Source organism: Mycteria americana, chromosome 6 (genome assembly GCF_035582795.1).
Source record: "Mycteria americana isolate JAX WOST 10 ecotype Jacksonville Zoo and Gardens chromosome 6, USCA_MyAme_1.0, whole genome shotgun sequence".
NCBI classification, from domain to species: domain Eukaryota; kingdom Metazoa; phylum Chordata; class Aves; order Ciconiiformes; family Ciconiidae; genus Mycteria; species Mycteria americana.
Genome location: NC_134370.1, coordinates 51,206,837 through 51,226,498, shown reverse-complemented (window position 1 = coordinate 51,226,498; position 19,662 = coordinate 51,206,837). Strand labels below are relative to the sequence as shown.

Sequence of the window (19,662 nt, the reverse complement as noted above, 5' to 3'; positions counted from 1 at the left end):
TGATCTTGCAGACAAGTAGGTGGTGGCTTTTGAGACATCCATGCGTTTCTGAGCATCCAGGCCACCTTCAGATTTCAAACAAAAATACGTGCTATAACTGGGGCATGTTGAAAGCCATGACTTCATTTCTTAGAACTTTAACAGCTGTATAGCTCAAAGACAAATAACTCATCCCTGGCTGCTCCCTGTAATAACACAGACATCCAGAAAATGCCTGGCATTTTTTGGTTCACTACTTGGGATCAAATTCCTCTGATTTTGTTTCCCTCTGGACTAAGAACAGACTATTCTTAATGTTGCAGCCCTAAGGAGAAATCTTGCATCCCGCTGCAGCTTTGTTTCCACACATGTTATATGGTCCCTGGAAAATTCTACAGTATTTGTCCGGTCTCGTGTCCAGCCCCTTCTATCGGCAGCGAGTTCCTGTTGTTTCATTCGGATTTTCAAAGAAAAAGGCATCTGTTTGCTCAAAACCCACTTGGCAGCTCTTCAGCTTAACTGCTTCCGCAGAGCCCCAGGGAGCTCTGTAAAGAAGCTAGTTCCCGCAGAACTAATTCTAGGTGCCAGTTCTGAATGCCCTGATGACTTTTTTTCCCTACAGAAACTCTTCTGTGATCAGAAATCTGGAGCTGTCAAAGCACAGCATTTCAAAGGGCAGAAATTCTGAAATCTAAAGGAAAGGAGAGTCTGTCCTGGGAGCCAAATGGAGAAGTGTTTTGTTAAGCTTAAGAGTCTGAGAGCAGATATGGCTCCTCTGCATAAAAACAGCAAGAAGGTAAGCGCAGATTTGGGAGACAGGGAGCTATTAAAATTCACAACACTGTTGGCATAAGAGGAATTGATGTGTATTGGTCTTGAATTAGTTTAGACAGGAAGGGAATTCTGGACTAGTCTTTAAGTATTGCTAGAGGGGAGTAGAAATCAACCCACTTCTGACATCAAGAATGAGAAACAGGCTTATACAGTCACAGGCAGGGTTTGGCCTCAGGGCCCTTCTGTCTCTGTCCCTTTTAAAGTGTTACTGAAATTTGTGATGGGAAGCCAGTGCTAGGGTTACAGGTTAATCAGCCTGAACCTTTTAATAAACAATTGCCCAGATTACTGCAGTCCGTGGAAACTGATCTGAGCTTTCTGGGAACTGTGTTCCAGCACAATACTGTATTTTCTCTAGTAGGACTGTATTTCACCGTGACGTGCTTCTCAAGCATGCATCATGTGAGACATACTGTAAGGTCAGATACAACTATGGCTCTACACGGCTGGAGTTAGTGTCTAAGCCACTTCTGCTGGCTGCTCTATCATCAAAGCACTCTCTCTAGTACGGACTTCAGGTCTCTGCTTGTGTCTGCAGTCAAGCCAACCCATGTACAAGTGTGTTAGAGCATCCAGTTAATTTCTCTGCTATTGCGAGTACTACCAATAGAGAACATTTTCCGGTGCTTTCATCCAATCTACCAGTTTTCATATACTTTCTGATGCTTTCCTGGAGATCCCTGTAGACTGTGCTGGGAGTTGTTTTTTCTTGTCAAGTCAACTGTAGTTGATGAAATCAAGAAGGTGGAAAATGAGGGTATATAACATCTTACAGGATTCCTCTCACACAATCCTGGGTGTTTATAACCTGTCCTTCACTGCCTCACAGTCAGGTTTACGTTGAAATCTTTACCCTTCTCTCACAGCCTGGCCAACTCTTCAGAGCTTTTTTCTCTTATTCCTTCATTCATGTTATTCACAGCCCAAAATCAAATACCGTCTGGAAGTTGAGGACTGGATAGAAGGGAAGGGCATTTGAGTGACAGAGCCTGCAGACAGAGTGTGGTTGCAGCACAGAGTCTTTCTGCTGCTGCTAAATTGCTCCGATGCCTCTGCAGCCCAGTGTTTCTTGCAGGGGCCACTTTCCAGCAAAGCCTGAACTGCTGTTGAAAGCTGCATTTCCTGCTACACAGAGTTCTCGACCAAAGCAGAAATCAAAACAAGAGTAAACCCAGTGTGGACTCTGGCAAAGATCACCCTCTCTTCATATATAAAAGGGAAGCATTTAGCCTGACCTCATAAAAGACAGGACTTAAAGGACCGTCCTACACTTTGAAATCTTATCCTTGATGGCATGGAAACAAAACGCTGACTTGGGAATTTCAGCAGCTCATTTCACGTTCTACTCAGCCCGCTGTACTTCCTGAGCATGAATCGGCCATTGCATCATCCCAGGAAAATGAAGGTTATTGGGTCACTGGCTGCCCTTATAATCTGCTCAGTAAGGAATTTCTCAAGGGTACAGACCAGTGCCCAGAATAACATTTAACAAGATCTGGAAAATTATGCCTGCTACAAGCAGACCTCTTAAAAGTTTGCAGGAGGCCTACCGTTTGGATGAGTTAGCACCACACCCCCCTCTATAAACATCACTTAAAACAGCTGCTTCCAGGAACCAGGGAGAGAAATAGCTGAGGGAGAGTTCAGATGACTTTTCTAGTAGCTTAGGACCTTTCTTAACATATGGGCCTGTGCTAAATGGAGAAAAATCAGTGTCAAGAAAACCTTGATCCTATTTGCCTCCAGAATACGTCAGACAAACTTCTCTACACAGCCACTCACTCTACGTGCAAACTGCACCCTGGAATGCAGGCATGGCTGAAACTTCATGCAAAACAGTACTGCCTCTTCTCTTGCAAGCGCTGTATGTTCTCTGTATGTGCTGTATAGGAGTCCTTTCTTTTGAGGGACAGAACAGTATCTGCTTTCTTTAGATTGTGTACCAGACCATAAAGGACAACTCAAGGCCTTTGTTCACCAATTGGATTGCACCATTTCACCAGGGAACAGATTCTGGCATTTAAAGAAACCTCCCACCTACTGGTCAAATGCCGTGACAGACAAGATTCAACTTACTGATAGCACAAAAGTGCTGTCACTGTAGAAACCCAAATATGTTGTGCTGTTCAGTCTCAGGCTCTCCCCCCGCTTGCTCAGGTGATGATTTGACTGTGAGCTTGGAGGCCCTCCCCAAGCTCTTCTACAGAGCTCCTCTTCACTCAGCTGTGCCTACGAGTGCTGACAGTTCCTGTATGCCTGCATGAATTACCCACTTCTGCTGTCTTTGCACTTGATCACTGTGGGAGTTTTTGACTGGAAAGCATTTCCTGCTCACATTCATCTGTTCACACTCTCTCTTTGACCACAGCAGAGAGGTGAGTTGATGAGGAAGTGATTGTTTCAGGAAGTGATTTTGGGTGAAGCTTTGCTTTTTTGCTTTCCATTTGTTCCTTGCCTCTGGACTGAACATAAGAGAAAAGCTCTATCAATCCGAACTGGTGTTTCTGGCATACTGGTGCTTGGGACCACTTAACTTGGCTTTGCTTGAAAGTAGTTGAGAGACTGAAGGGAAGGAGGAAGGAAGAAAGAAAGAAAACTTCATCATCATATGATGGATTTTGGGAGGATTTTTCTCCCAGCTGCTGCTCACAGTCCAACTCAGCCTCACAAGCCAAATTAGCTTTGTTAATGTTGCTCCAGGCTTCTTGCCTCCTCTCAAAGCTGTTTTGATTTGTTAGCACCTCTCTGGCACGAAGGTGGTCTGAAACCTGCAGAGTCTTCAAGGCAGGGTTTGGGCTACAGCAGAGCACAAAGTCAGAGCCTTCATCCTAGACAGGGAGCGCACAGATGTATGATGCTCCTGCATAGCCAACTCACAGCCACAGATGCTGTTTGCGCTGTCCAGCTGTAGGGATATGCAGTGGAAAGCAATAAGAGTGTTCTTCTCAAGGAAGTGTTTCTAATTTCTCCCGTTTGTGTCTTGTGATGTCAGCTGGTCCTATGCCTAGGAAAGCTGCTGCTTGTGCTCCATCACCTGATCCCACACCACGACTACTGTTCACCTCTTCTTCAGCAAGCAATGCTGAACTGTATCACAGGTTTTCTTCAGGGAAAGTGTGAAACTGCAAGTATACTGGTGACCGCAATTCCACACAGCATCCTTGTACTACAGAGATAGATGAAATGTCTATAGACAGACAGAATGATCAAAGCTTGAAAATATTTGTGGAATAATTTCAGGTTAACAAGCCCATTTTTATAATGGGTAACATGAGAACAAAAGGCGCAGGGGAACACAGGCTCTGGAAAATGGAGCTTAATACAAAATTATATATTGCATATTGTTTTTAAAAAAAACAATAAGTAGTGCTTAACTGTGATTAGAAGAAATCTAAAACATCTGGAGGAACTCTTAAATAAACCAAGGAAAGTGGGAAGAATTCAACAAATGTTGGGAAACAAAAGAACAAAGAGCTGGGTGGAATTTATGTGTCTGCCTTAATATGCCAAGCTTTCCCCCATACTTGTTGTCACTACCGCTAAGCTGAAATTGTACTTTCACAATTTCCTTGTGCAAAACTTCCATTAGTGATCTATAGCCCTCAAGCCTGAGAGCTGAATTTCTTTCACCATTGAGCTACATGGCTCTTGGCAATTTACTCTCCATTTTTTTACTGAGTGTAGATAATGGCGTTCATTTTTCTCAGTAGAGATAGATATTTAGGGTTAATTTGGCATCACTTCTAAACTGTTCTTAAATAAAAACAATGACATAATAATTTGAAAAATGGGATAAACTTCAATGCTAATTTCACCTCTTGTAGATTATCTTTTAACTTATTTTGCTTCCTCTTTATTTATATCCCCTAAAGACATTTGGGTGAAGTAGATCAACCAATGAACATCACCTTCTTTAAACATACCTTGAAATAGCCCACAATTCAGATCCAGCACAACACTTACCCAAACTTATCAGCAGCACAGCTGGGCACCATTCCTGCCCCCTTCTTGTGGAAAGAGTTCTACCCACACCTCTAAAATCCACAGAAGCACAAGAAGTAGAACAAGTACCCATAAGGCATGGGGACACAGGAAAATAAATTATTTCACATGCCTGTGGAGAACTTTTCCTATAACCTGGGAAAAGGTTGGTTTGTTTATTTTAAATTAGAGAAGCATCCTTCTTCAGGAGTCTAAGGTAAATCGGAATTGGGGGAAACCATCTGTTTTGGCTCAAAACACTGAACTGTATTGTAGGAATGGCCAATGAAATAATTTCTCTTAACCTAGTTTTCAAATAGTTGCAGACAGCTCTGTTTAAACCATTTTCTAAATAAAATCTATTCAGAACAGTATTGTGCAGCGTCATGAGACCCAGGAAGTGAAACAATAGAAAGCTTCTTCCCTTTTCCCCTCCCCCAAATTCAAACTAAATTGTTATAGTTTTTCTCATTCTTGTTACGTTTGGCTCAGAATCAACTGCTATCATCATGAAAAAAAAACAAGATAGGGGAAATTTCTCAGTTGTGGTAACCTGCAGCATTAGCTGTAACAAAGCTGTAACAAAGCTGTAACATAGCTGTAACAAAGAGAAGGGAAGGTCTTCCTCAGAAGTATTTTATTTTTCATATGACTGCTTCTGGTGTCCAATCTCTCATTTAGGACTAATTTGAGTACCTCTGTGCTATGTTGCTGTGAGAAATCCAGCTCTACAAATGGAAGAAGCTAACATCAAGTCTAGGTATTCCTTCTTGTCAGGATAATTCTTTGAGGTACAAATCATTGTTGTGGTAAGGCAGGCAGAGATCCATTTTGTACACAAAAATGAAATTGTTAACCCTTTTCTCCATTGTCAGAATCATTGGGACTGCAATCCCACACATGCAATCCCAATCATTGGGACTGCAATCCCAATCATTGGGACTGCAATCCTCCTCTGTCCTTATTTAACTTATCTGCTGTGCCCACAGTGAAGAACTGACCACTTCAAATGGCCTTTACCTGCTAACTTGGATGCCAGAAATTGTCATCTTGCAGCACCAGAGAGCTCTGCACAAGCTGTGAAACAGTTCCAAAAGCAGGGCTGTGTAGACTTGCTCCTTAACATGTGCCAACAGACAGAACCTCTGGCAGGGGCTCAGTTACACTAGTGCTGAAAGAGCCTACTCTAGCTATCACACTGGGACTTTCCAAGCCACTATCTTAATTTAAACAAAAAAAGGGGGGGGGGGGGTGAGTACTTATAGTTTTTGCAGTGAAAATGCAGCATCAAAAAGGTTGTCTGTTATAATCCAGTTCTTGCGTGTGGTGATGAAAACTTGCTGCTACTCAGGCAGGTGTATCTGTGAAGGCATTTTGGGATGCTGAAGCAGTACCATATTTGGCCACTTCTCTTCATAGTCCCTTTCTGGTTGTAGAGAAGGCTTTTGCGTCCTGCTAGCATTCCCGGACTGCTGCTAAATGTGCATTAGAAAGCTCTGCTTTAAATCTTCAGAGTTGTCAAACAGCTTTAAAGAGATGCTGACTGTTTTGTAAAAGAAACAGAAAAAAAGACTTTCAAAACAACTGAAGTCAGTCTCTATGCACTTCTCTCCCATGCAGGTAATAAGTATGTTCTCTCAGTTTTCAGCTTTGAACTTGTTTGTATCATATTTGCTTGCATACATAGCATTTTTAGGGGCTGCTCCAAATGACAGTAGTGCATAGTAATCTCTGAATTATCTTAGCCCCAAGATACTTTGCAGTTTGTGGAGCTAAACTATTCTTAAGTGTTGTAATTTTTTCCGTCATTGATTTGAGTGTTTAGACTTCCTTCCCAGGTAAATTTGGCGTGTAAAGAAAAGATGGGGTCATTCAACAAGAGCAGCTTGTCATAGAGGAACGCCTGGAGCACCAGTATGTCATGTTGAACAGTTTTGAGGAAACATTTTTAGCAACTTATTGGGATCACAAAATTCCTGAGGAAATTAGGGTATATGCTAGGAAACAGAGCATCATATTGTGGGCCTAAAGTGCTTGATAAAGAAAGGAGAAAATTCAGAATTTAACTACAGCAGTCTTACCCTTTTTAGCATGGAAAGCTTTAAGTGATGGAGACAGGGCAGAGAAAAATAAGTAGCAAGTGTATATAAATCTGTTCATCTCCCCCTAAAATCTAATGGAAAACAAAGGTGGAGACTAAGAAAATCTCACAGATTTTTTGTGCTTAATAGACCAAGTAATTTCCCTCAATAATTTCATCAGATAGCTCTTTAAAAGTCACGTTCAGCTTTAGAAATAAATGTTTACTTGCCAATATTCATACCAGTCACATTTCTAGTAGCTGTTTGCTTTGGTTGCTGTAATTCCCAGGGGCCCCAGTTGACTTTTTCTAAGTGGATAAAAGTATAGTGTTTTCCTGAAAGAATGGAAGAGATTAGGACCATGAAGAGTTATGTCTCAATTCTCTTGCTCCAGGGTACAGTGCTGGGAGAGGAGTCCCTCCCTGGGACTATACTCCCATTAGGACACAAACCCTTCTCAGTCCTCTGGAACTGCACACCTCAATCAAGCCTGGTATCTCCTCAATGCAGGCTGGTGTCACACCTCAGGCAGCAGCCCATTCCACGTGTTTCAGAGGAAGGACAAAGAAACCTTTTGGTGATTTCTCCATGAGCTAAACATTGTAAGTAAGCACGTTTGACTCCCTTCCTTCTTTTGGGGTGGGTTCTGTGCTGTCATCTGTGATTCACAAGGAAGGAGAACAGCAATTTAACATTGTTCCCATCTGCGCTGCTAGCCTTCTGCAGTAGGAGTTCCCTTGGCTGAGTCAAAACTACAAGGCGGCACTGGTAGCTTCAGTGTTACACCTGAAGAGTTTTGGTCCTCATAAGAACCACGCAGTTGAAAAGGTTAATGACTTTCTTTGTCTTTCTACCCCAGAGCTGTTTTGAAAGCCTCCTGCTTCCAAGAGTAGACGAGGTAGTCTGATGCTAGGGAGTAGCTTTCCAAGAAGATTCTGCACCCTTAAAGACCAGATAAAAAGATGCACTGGACCTATAAAAGCACTGTTTGAAGGGCTGGGGTTTCTCATTTGGTTGGTTTGGTTTTCTTTACACTAAACAAAAACTACTAGGAGTGGTCTCTTCAGGCATAGGGAAAGGCTGACTGTAGAAAAAGGAATTCTTATTTCACCATAGAGAAGGTGACGCATGTTATCCTGTCATCTCATAGCAATGTTCAGTTTTGTGGCCATGTATGAGTCTTAACCTGCCACTTCAATGAAACAGATATTTGTAAGATTGCCTTGTTATTTAGGTAGACACATGGATAGATATGAAACCAGGTTATGCTTCTTTACATAGAAATGCCAGCAGGGTTGGGAAATTTCCAGTAACATGGTGCACCAGTGCAGAAGTCTTCAATTTCAAACACTCAGCTCCCAGACTGAAGGCAGAGTTGGTGACAGAGCTGCGAGCAGTCTAGTCTGGCGCTGCACTACCCAGTCTGATACAGACGCTCCAGGATGTGCTGCACAGCTCCATGCAGCTCTGCCAGGAGACTCTGACATCCCTAGAGGCTTTGAAGGGGAAGAGGATAGAAGCAGAGTGCCTGTCACATGTAAGACTTGGATAATCTTCTGCCTTTGCAAGAAACAAAGGGGTGGTGCCTCTGACTGAGGGATACACTGTATCTTGGCCTAGAGGTGTCATAAGGTAGCACTTCTGGAAGTACAACGATAAAATTGAATGTGTCTTGATAATAGCTATTGCATTCTGAGAAAATTCCCAGTCCTTGCCTTGAAGCATGAAAAGCTTATTGTGTTAGGGTTTTTTAATCCTTCCATATTTTGTAACTAAAGATCTAATGAGTTTCTTTTTTGTAAGAAGCTGGATGTTGTTCTTTGTATTCTGGCAAAATTCCAAGCTGAATAATTGCATTCCTAATTCTCACCACATTTCCTCCCCTCAGCAACAGTGGTGTGGCATGCTGCTCTGCATGGAGCTCTTCAAGTGTCGGCATGTCAGAAGTATCACTTCTAGCACAGCAGTTCTAGTGTGCAAAGTGTGTTAGAATCAAAGGCACTGAAAAAGCATCAGCTATTATTTTTAATCAATAAGTATACTACAACTTGAACCAAGATTTTTCATCCCAAGGGCTTTCAGAGCCCCCTATGGCAGGGAGAGGAGCTGCATTCTTTTCAGGTTTCCCAAAGAGACTTGCTTTTCTCTACTAACATCTTATCACAGTACCATAAACAAACTGATCAAAGCTGTAAACTCTCTCATACAATTCCCTTCATTCCTTCCCTTTATCTGTTCAGGTAGATGCATTCACTGTCAGCAGGGATGCTCCTTGTCTCCTTTCAGAGTCCACTGCAGTGATAAAGGCAAACCTCCAGTGCCACACTGGAGATGGTGTCTCACCCAAGAGATGATGTTAGCCGGTTCGATAGCTCATCCTCCCACAGACTTCCTGTATGACCTTAGTCAAGTCTTTTAGCCTCTACACTTTCTACCCCATCTGTAAAATGGGATAATTGCACATAAACCTCACAGAGATAGATGGCAAGATTAAACGCACTAAAGACTGAGAGGTGCTTTGATCTTACACTGGTCTAGTTCCTAGAGAGCTTTGCAGGGGTGTGAGTATGAATCTAACTTGGAATGTCACCAACCAATTCTCCTGCAGAAGAGGAATCCCAGTGGACCATGCTGGACAGTCGACTTTCCTTTTTGTTTAATATTTGTCCATATTTTCTGAAGGAGTTCAAAGCAGCCTCTAATTTGTATTCATGTTTTTATCTCTACAGATAATTGCAGGTAAAACACGATTGAAAAGGACATCCCAGCCCAGTGCCATTCTATCTAGGCAACTATACTGGAAGCATTTCTACAGCATGCTAAATGTCTACCAGGTCAGAGGGAACAGGCTGCTGTATCAGTATTACTCAGGAGTGTCCCTATTTCTACTTGCCAAGATTTAAAAACTTAACCTGGAGGCAACAGTAACAAACTGAAGCTTGCTCCCCACCAGACAACGCTGTTAAGCTTATCTTTATAGAGGGAAGATACAACACTGGTAGGATCATGATTAAAATAATGCCAAGTTATCTAAACTAATCCCTTGTCAAATTCCCTAGATCCTTTAGGCAATGTGTGTGCAGTTAAGATGTTAATTGGTATGGGAATGTGTTGGGCAAGTTACAGCAGTTACTGCTGTTGGAGATACGCTTATCATCCACAGCTCAGTTACACACTTTGTCTGGCACTCGCTGGTGTCAAGTGCTTCAAATGTGTTACTGGGGTCAGCAGCTACCTAATCTGCTAGTTGTGAATGTTACAGGCTACTGATTATCTGCATGTTTCCTCTCTTGAGATATATATGTGCCTTCTGCCAGGACTAGAGGATCTACGTAGCCCAGTACCAACAACCAAGAAGCCATGACATTCCTAGTTCCCTGCTTTTTAATTTTCAGACAATATGTTCTGGACCACAAGGCTAAGAATCCAAAGCAAGTAAAATTCCCCACCCCTGCAAGAATGAATGACTTGGGAACATAAATAAGTTAGGAATGTCTAGTTTTGAATGCAAGTAGCCAGAATTTTTTTCCTTCATTTCCCCAACTCCTCACACCATCATTAGTCATCTGGAGGAGCGCAGGAGTGCAAATGTGCCAAAATGGAATAATGGCCATTTTGGGGTAAGATTTTTGGTGAGACGTTCAACCAGTGTAAACTGAAATGGCTTCATTAGAATCACCTTAACACAGGTCATGCTAGTTTATGCCATCCTGGAGATCTGACCCTCTGAATCAATCCTTTAGTACCTGCTCTTCAAAGACAAAAGGAAAATTTAAACCAGATTTTGGAAAATATAAAGATGAAATCTGCTCAAGCCCCCATGTTGTTAGTGGGGTTCAGAGGAAAAGCGCAGGACCACTGGCCAGATTTGGTAACTCCTGCTTCTTTGACAGGCAGAAGCAGTTGCAACGACAGAGAAAACATAGCCATGCAAACTTGTGCTACAGCACAAGATTCTAACCTCAGGCCCTCCTGCACTGACCAAATGTATGCCTCTCTTACCATAGCTGATGCCTCTGGAAATGCATTGAAAGCTACGGAGAGTTTCCTTCCAAGCAGCTGGTTTGCTCTGACACTGTTTAATAACAGTTATGCTTATCACCATCTTCTTCCAGTTCCCCCACTCCTTCTCATACATTGTCATTTGCCACGTTGGGACTCTTTCTTTGTGGTTAGCAACTACTTTGACATTGCAAGGTTACAATTAAATGATAGAGTCAACAGCACTGCATTTAGAGCAGTCAGTTCAGATGTGGGAGACACTGCTTCAAATTCCTGGCTGATTCCAATAGTGCAGGGACTTGAAACTGAGTTTCCAATGTCAGAAGTCAGTGGCTATTCCTGGGTAAGTATGGATGTCTGATCTCAGGAACAGGCATATAAATATAAACCATGAGCTCAGCAACACAGTGTTATCCTGCAATAAATGTCAAATAATCTGCAAAAACATCTTTATCCTTGTTCATGTCCATAGGCCAGACAGAGCGTGGGGCTACTTAATCATCCAATCTGCACCACCATCTGTTGCTATACAGGTTCCTGTAACGTTTGGCTTCTATCCTGCATGGGAATCCAATATCCTTAAACTCCACTGGAACTGATGTGAACAAAGGCAGGAGGCAACTTCTCAGTGGGTAAAATTCCTATAACCAGTAAGCACAAGATTGGATGAAAGCACGTGACTGATGTGGAAAGTTAAATATGTGTTAAAAGCTACTGTTCAGCTTTACTACCAATGCAGCCAGGATTCTCATTTTAAGTAATGGGGCCTGTATATCTTAAAACCATAGTTTGGAGAACTAAATTCTTCCAGATTCAGGAATATCCTGGAATTCTATAAATCAGATAATCTTTTTCGGATAGCTCAAACAGCATACACCCAAAGATTGTCTTTCATTAATACCTCCACAGCTGGCATTCCAGTTGTGTTCTTGCCTCAGCAGTAAAAATCCAACAGTGATAGTTATCACTGTAATTTTGTGGGCACAATCAGTGCACAGTAGGATAGTATGTTTGGCAATAATAAGGCATATGTGTGTGTAAGGCTGTTGCCAGGTGAGCTGCCAAGGCAGCTTTAAAATAGCTCCAGACGAGTGGCTTTTGATTAAAGCTCTGTTCTCTAGCTCATTCCAGTGGCCAGAAAGAAGCACTCCAAAACTTACATCATCTTGCTGTCTGCCAGATCCTGCCTACTGTTGCCACTTGCCTCTTGCCACAAACCTCAGTCCTCTTCAGTAGCTGGTGGTAGCCACCAAATGACTATGGGGAACTGGGAAAGTGGCATTTGAAAAAAAGAACTACTCAGATTGCCTAAAAATTCTTTGCCTGTCCTGGAAAACTCTGTCAGCTGAAGGTTTTGGCAATGCCTGTGTTGTGTTTGGGAAGCTTTTCAATAGTTGAATTTAAACCACAGCTTCAGTTCTATCTGCATCTGAAGTAGAGTGGTGATAAGAGGGAGAAGTGTTTGCCAAATGGAGCAAAAACCCTTAATTCCAAGTGGCTATGTACAGCAGGAATAATCTGTTCTTTGATGCATATCTTTAGCCAAAAGGTGATTGAATCAGTTATTTTTTCAATTTTTTTTTTTTTTAATATTCCCAGGAACTATTGCAGTAATAAACAGGGGATTATGGCATTCTGACATACACCAGGCATCCTGGTGTGTGAAGTTTACCTAAGTACATGGCATTAGGATGCTCGGTAGTAATGCTGACAAGACTAAACCATTGTGTTTGAGGTGTCCTGAGCTTACAGGGTAAGTAACTTCAGATGATCCCTCTCTTCCCACTCCTGACTGCTGAGGATCCTGACTGTTGCAGCATTCAGGCAGTTTTGAGATCTGGGATTTTATTGTTCTTTTCTACATAATCAGGCCAGCCCTGGGCATCAAAATTTACCCTACTGTCCTTGGCATTGACGGAGCAAGGTATTTCAGAAATGTCTACATATATATACTGCTTCTTGGGAGGAGGCAGAGCATTTGTATTCATAGGTAATATATTATTTTGCAGCTGACTCCTTTATGACGGAATCAACTGCAAAATACGGGTTGACTGCATCAGCCCACAATGGAAAAATTCTTCTAAAATTCTTCTGTACTTAAACACTTTTTTTTTTTTTAATGGAAGTTAACTGAGGTTGTGATTCCAAAGGCCCACAAACATTGTGTGTAATGAAACTTTGGCAAAGGCAGATTATACGTGTCTGGCACAAGAAGCTTGCATCTATAAAAGGCAAGATCTGTCCTTTGTTTATTCCCTAGTAAATCAGTGAAGTATGTCATGGTATTTTAGCATCAACTTAGCATATTTTATTTTCCCTTCTAATTTACAGGCCAGTGGAAAACAGAGATTGACCAAGTTGACTAATGACTTAGAGACTGTTCATAAAAAAGACTGGAAAGCAAACAGTTTCTCAGCTCTACAGACAATGGGCAGCACATTGCATTTATGGTGTGGTATTACGAGCTTCAGGTGCCACAAGAAATCTAAACATGATTTAAAGCCGTGCTAGCAAGCAATAAACTTGAAACGGCATTTAAGCACAAAGGAAAAGTCAGGCTGCATGTACGTAAGAGAAATTACTGATATGGACAAGATATCATTGACATGTAGTGGTACGGAAGGTTTCTCTGCAAATGGTTATCAGAATAATGGTACAGCGACGACTGCATCACCCATTTGCACTATGCACTGCCAGTGGGACATAATATGTATCTTCATTAGCATTTTAATTTAGATCAGGATTATAGTTTTGATGTGAATCTCTCTCTTAACCTCACTTCCTGTGCTTTTATTTGTATTGTTGGGTGGCCTTGAGGCACACAAACTGGGTACCTTTCAGATGAAACCAGAAGATGTGGTCAGATCACAAACAGGCATTCAGTCCACACAAGACTAGAGAAAGTCTGAAATAAAACTCCCTAAAGTGTATATAGGGCAAACTCTGGTCCTTAGTACCAAATTATTTGCTCCACAAATCTGTTACTTTTACACCACTCTACTTGCTAATGTAGATACAATTGTACTTGACTATCAGTTCACACACATATATATATTATGTATATGTACGTATATAAATAGCTTCCCTCGGTCATGCTTTTAGATTTATTGGGTTGAATATCTAGCTAGCACAAGTCAGTGCCATTTCATTGAAACCTGCTACTGATGTAAATTTACATCATGTAAATCATGTAAATCATTTACATCATGTAAAATTACATCAGTAAATATTTACTGATGTAAATAGGATTTCCTAAATATTACAGTACCTTTATAGTCAGCTAAGCTTGCCAGCTACTGTCCCATGTTCTTTAAAATATGAGCTGCAGCAAGCCCAACAACAGATACCTGGAGCTGTTCTAAGTAGTGGGATTCCCAATCCCGAAGCTGAGGAAACCTAAATTCAAAGAATATGGTTGGCAGAGAAATATGTGTTCTGACTGCTTCTTTGCAGTCCACCTTGACATGACCAGCAGATTGTGTAGATCTCCACCTCTTTGTGGGGACTGAGATGGGTAGTTCAGTATAATGTTTCTTCAATCTCATAAAAGTACCCATTAAATGGATTAATTGCGTGCAAAAATGAATGCCAAGATAAAACCCTGTCACAGGAATATGAGATGAACCTTCAGAAGGAATAAAAGTATTTCCATGTTAAGGGACATATTAAAAATAAAGCTCACGAAATGGGATGTTAGAAATAGATGAGTTAATATTTGTCATTAGTGCCTAGTTACATGAACAAGAACATATTCACTGTCCTTTAAAAGGGAAGTTAACATTGGAAAGGAAATGTGGGAAGGTGTGAGACAGCAATTTATAAATGGGGTTAATGACTAAGGACCGCAGTCTTGCTTTCCCTGAAGTTTTCCACAACAGCAGGTTTTGAGGATACCTGTTTAACTTCAGATGCAATCTAACTTGCTCTGATATTTACAGCTTTTCCACTCAGACTACCATGGAGAAATACCTTCAAAAAAGTAATTTGAGACAGGAAGAGAAAGAAAGTGGTAAAAATGAGAATTTCCATCACAGTATTTTGCTAGTTTTGACTTGTCCTGTCATTGTCTAGGATGAGATTTCCAATACTCCCAATATGAGAAGGGCAACATGAGACAGTGTTCACTCACACTTCCTTATTCAGCTTGAGAGACCAGCCAGAACCTCAACCCAGTGGGAAATCCCAAGTATGGCTATAAAATTGTATCTGCCAGGACTGACTGCAGCTGCAAGCTCAGTCTGATGCTTTTGCCTCTCTTCAGAAGCTGCCTGCCAAGACCTATCACTCACACTGGTATCCTAAAGTCGAGATTGAGGGCTGTGCAACTCTTGGCTGTCTCGTTAAGACTGAATTCCATCAAAGGATGCTGTTCCCTTATGTGTGCATGTTTGCCATTCACTCGCTTTGATGATCGTGTGAGTTGCCATTTGTGGTAGCTGTTTCACTTGTGTTAACATAAACACTGAATTATGTATATAGCCAACAGCAGCTTTAACGTAGGCAGACACCCTTTTAGCATTCAGAGAGGGAGAACACACAGGTGGAATGAACTACGGCTGTTTGTAAACTCTTTTTCCACCATAGCAATTGTTTTGAAGTGGGACTGATCTCCAGAGTTGCTCCAACTTCTGCACATGCCTGTGTCAATTATAAAACCCCTGCATCTTCAGGATCCCAGAGAAGTTTGAAGTCATGGACACCATGAGCCTAATTCTAAAGTCATTTACCCAAGCATAATCGGAAGTAATTCAGCTGAAGTCTGTGAAGTTATCCTGGCATGAAATGGCTTGCGAGATCAGAATCAAGACTTTCCCCTTGTCATTAAGGCATTTTAACTGGAGCTACTTCTGATCAGAAGGGAAGTAAAATAAAAACAAGGGCAAAATTCTGCCTCAAGCAAACATCCTGAAAGACTTGGATTTCTTTTTCTACCTTAGGAAAGAATGAGCTTATTTCAAATTTAGGCCAGGGAGAGTCAGCTTCTGAATCAAGTGTTGGACCCCTCCTCTCCACTACGAGTTCCAGTCAAGCTACCACTTGCCTTCAGTGACATTTTGGCTAAATGCTTTAAGATCAATCCATAGTCTACATGTGATTATTGACTATGCAAGGGAATTGCATTTGGGAAAATGTGCATGCAGTTATCTTGCAGCTCTCCTTTCCAGCCACTGTAGAACTTACATCCTATTTCTATGTATTGTTCCTCTTCTACAGAATCCAATATGACTTACAAAACCTTTTGTTCTTTTTCAGCAAGCTTTTGCTGAACTTCTATGCTCTTTCTCAGAATGGTGCTTTTATTCCTTTAATGGCAACAATCATGGTTGTTACACATTCTGAGAGATGGTTGCTGTTTCAGGAGCAGCATTCAGCCCTCTCTGCTTGCTTTCTATTGCTGCAGCTTTATTCTCCATGCCTCTTAATTGGCCCAGTTGGTATCTCTAGTTGTGCTGGTTGTATCTCACGCCATTCCCTCTTTTGTCTGGTCTTTTTTCAGACTCCATGACAGCCCTGAAGTGCTTACCTTCAACCCTAACCTTATATGCTTCTGATTTTTAGTATAGATACATTCTCCACTTGAGTGCCATAAGCTCTCACTGCTGTCCTAAAACTCCATTCTTATGGCCAGAGTATATCTATGTTTCAATGTCTATCTAATATTTCCTCAGTCTTCATTTGCCAAGTGAGATTCCACTCTTTTCTGGGTTTTCCTTTACTTCCCCACTCCATTTCCCATTTCACCTACTGCCTGTGCTTCAACCAAGCCCCTCACTGTAAGAGAAAAATTAGGTCAAGACTGCAGAAGTAGCGGAGACAAAACTAACTGAACATTACAGAGGCCTCAAACTTCCTTTTGAATGTCTCTGTGCAACACTGAATCAAAACTGGTCTTAGCATTCCAGTGGTTCTAGAGGCTCCACAGGGATCAGCTGTCTCCAAGAGAGGTCAGGTCTTCAGGACAGAGGCCATTTTAACTCTCAATCTGACTGTAAGGGCCTTGGAACCACACAGCATGGGCCATAATACATAATATAAGCATATGTACTGCACAAACCAATGTTAAGAGAAGAGCTTAAAAGCTTTTTGAATACCCCTAGTAAATCCGTTTGGTTTAACTAGAACTATCAGCCAAAACTGAGATGGGGAAAAGAAAACTCGGAACACCAGGACTTGCTAAAAGTCAGAAGTTAAGCAGAAAGCTGGATTTGGAGTTGAATCTCAGTGCACATGTTTCCAGGCCACTATTTTACCTATTAGCCTAAGTATAATCATAGATGTGTCATTCTCAACTATATATTTTTATTTCCTGTTAATTAGTTTAGACCCTTTTTTTGAACAATTGTTCCCTCAATCAGGACAGCTGCACAGTTTGGATGAAAAGTCACCCACAAGTGTATCCTAACTGGAGCTGTGGTAATTAAACCCAAATAATTAAGACATTCATGAGTGGCACGTGAAATCTCTGGAAACTGGCAATAAATTTCTTTGTGCAGGCTCACATCGCAGTGGGCTGGAAGCCAGAGCTGCTGCGTGTTTGTGTGCGTGCGTGTGTGGAGAGCTCATTTCTTTGGCTTTCTCAAGGAGGAACAGATCAGTATGCAAATGTCAGCTTCCTAATTAAGCCCTACTTTCATGGGTTATTAAACAAATAAGAAACCTACAAAATAAACCACAAAAATATTTTGAAATGGTATTACCAATTTAAACCATTTTTTGAGACCAAAAGAAAAATACTGTCATGTTAACTTGTATACCGAGCTTTCAGCAGACACAATTTAAATGCTAAGTTATTAACCACTGTACAACTGTATTTATACTGGAAATTGCATTTGACCCTTTCAAAGAGCTTCAGATGTATGCCACACTCAGTCCCATGGTGCTATGGATACACTTGAAACTGCAGAGATGTTGTTTAATTCTTCCATTTAGCTTATGAAACCTCTGTGGATTCAGTGTGCTGGACTTTAGCCCAGACTTTAATATCCAGTCTAAAGCCTTACAGGGAGAGTTCTGGAAAATGCTTTTGGCATTGACAGACTTCTTTCTTACCTGCCCATATTAGACCAAAGAAACGCTGGCAAAAAGTATGACTCAGGCACTCTGAAAACTCCAGAGTGTAAGAATGTTGGATATATTCAACCCAGTCGTGGTGTAAAAAGGAAGGGAAAAAACCCTCTTAATTCCCTAGCGTCCAGGTATAAATTATAGAAGAAAGTTCTTGTCAGCAACCTGAGAGGCTAACTTCATGAATTATGGAGTAACAAGACTCCCTTCCTTATTTAAAGTCTCTCTTCTAAGATGTAACTTTATCCTCCACATCAACTGAAGACTTTAGCTCCTGCACATAGAAGGTTAGCTGGTAGACCTGAGGAGAATTAATCTCAGCAACATAAACAGGCAGAGCCTGATTTTTCCTTCCAAGCGTTTACTAGACTCCAATAGTAAAATTCTAGTGGATAGAGCCTATCTAGTGTTGTTAATTAAAATCAAGCTATAGAAGATGATTGACTCATTTCCTAAGACCAGTAGGAGTAACCTACTGCAGTTATCTTAGTAAAGAATAGTGGGATAGACACCAAAGCTTTCCTTTAAAAAAAAGCTCTTAACCCGTAACCATTCAAGTTCCATTTCCTTAACCCAACTGCCAGGACCCAAGGAAGAGGCAAGAAAACTAAAAGAAAAAAAAAAAACAAGAAGTGGTTCTGTTTATCAGTAACACAGCAAAAAACCTCAGCCCTAATCTAAATCCAGAAAGAGGCTGTTTTATAGAGTGCTTTGGTCACATACAACACACATGCAAAGATTTCCTAAACTGGAGACAGGAATTAGATCCTTGATGAAAGATGTGAAACACTGAAAGCACTTACTTTTTACTTTGCATGAGTTCAGTCTAGAAACACTGGGCTTGTTAGAGCCTGCATGCAAGTACTTCGTAGTGCATCACACAACCAGCGGGGTTGCGGCTCCGCCGAGCCCAGGCGTGCTGCTCACATTCTTGAGTGCCATCTGCTGGCACCTTGTCTGTTATCTCTGCCGTATACATAACCTGTGATCCTCCCAGAGGTTGTTCGGCGTCTCGCTGAATCCGCCCCTATGCTTCTGTGAGACAGAAGGCTATCCAAGGGTTTTTAAAAACGGAGCTGACTTGTCTCCCCATGCAAACTTTGGACCAGAGGCTCTGAGCAGCCATGCTATGGTGATGGAAAAGTAGTACATGTAGCACTGGACTATGGTTTGCACAGAGCAAGGTTCAACACATTGTGTGGTGCTGGTTTTGAGGCTACTAAAAGAGAGAACGTGGAAGGCTGATAGGCCCTCATCTAGTTAGAGATCTTTGCTCGCCTCACTTGAGAAATATGTGAGTGTATTGCTATTTTCACATAATAGTCTAACAACTTTTTTTTTAAGACACTGTAAGTCACACCACCTCTCCTACTTCAGTCAATAAATTGTGTGTGGGCATGTTTGGGCACAACTGTTTGTAAAATTGTACTTAATAATGAAAAAATCTGTGTATTTTGGTGTTAAAACTCTAGCCTACCCTACATTTGCAGGAGGTTTTGTATTACATAATTCTACAGATACCAGAAAGCAATTCTCTTCTGCACAGATACTGTTTTTAGTAACCCTAATATACTATAGAAAAGCTTTATTTTTTGTTGGGCCTGACATTAAACAAGTCTTTACTTGGATTTGCAGTGGGCAGCAGATATTTGCCACTGTCTCAGGTTTATACAGAACAAATCATGGGATTTCTATGTCTGGTATTCAAAATCTTACCCCA

The 19,662-nt window shown here is 41.4% G+C and overlaps 2 long non-coding RNA genes across 4 annotated transcripts in view; one reads left to right on the top strand and one right to left on the bottom strand.

Moving 5' to 3' along the window:
* Positions 1-19,158, bottom strand: part of LOC142411623 (uncharacterized) — a 44,976-nt gene extending 25,818 nt beyond the window's left edge. Inside the window, exon 1 of the long non-coding RNA XR_012776223.1 lies at positions 18,746-19,158. This is a non-coding gene — a long non-coding RNA (uncharacterized LOC142411623). The remainder of the gene's footprint in view (positions 1-18,745) is intronic.
* Positions 308-15,874, top strand: LOC142411624 (uncharacterized). 3 transcript variants are annotated; one of them, XR_012776225.1, is made up of 7 exons: positions 308-775; positions 7,270-7,477; positions 9,605-9,709; positions 11,350-11,509; positions 12,477-12,630; positions 13,209-13,441; positions 14,949-15,874. It is a non-coding gene; the product is annotated as an uncharacterized LOC142411624 (long non-coding RNA). The 3 variants fall into 3 exon arrangements; XR_012776226.1 differs by lacking the exon at positions 13,209-13,441 and having other exon boundaries at positions 11,350-11,505; XR_012776224.1 differs by lacking the exon at positions 13,209-13,441.
* Positions 19,159-19,662: the final 504 nt, after the last annotated feature.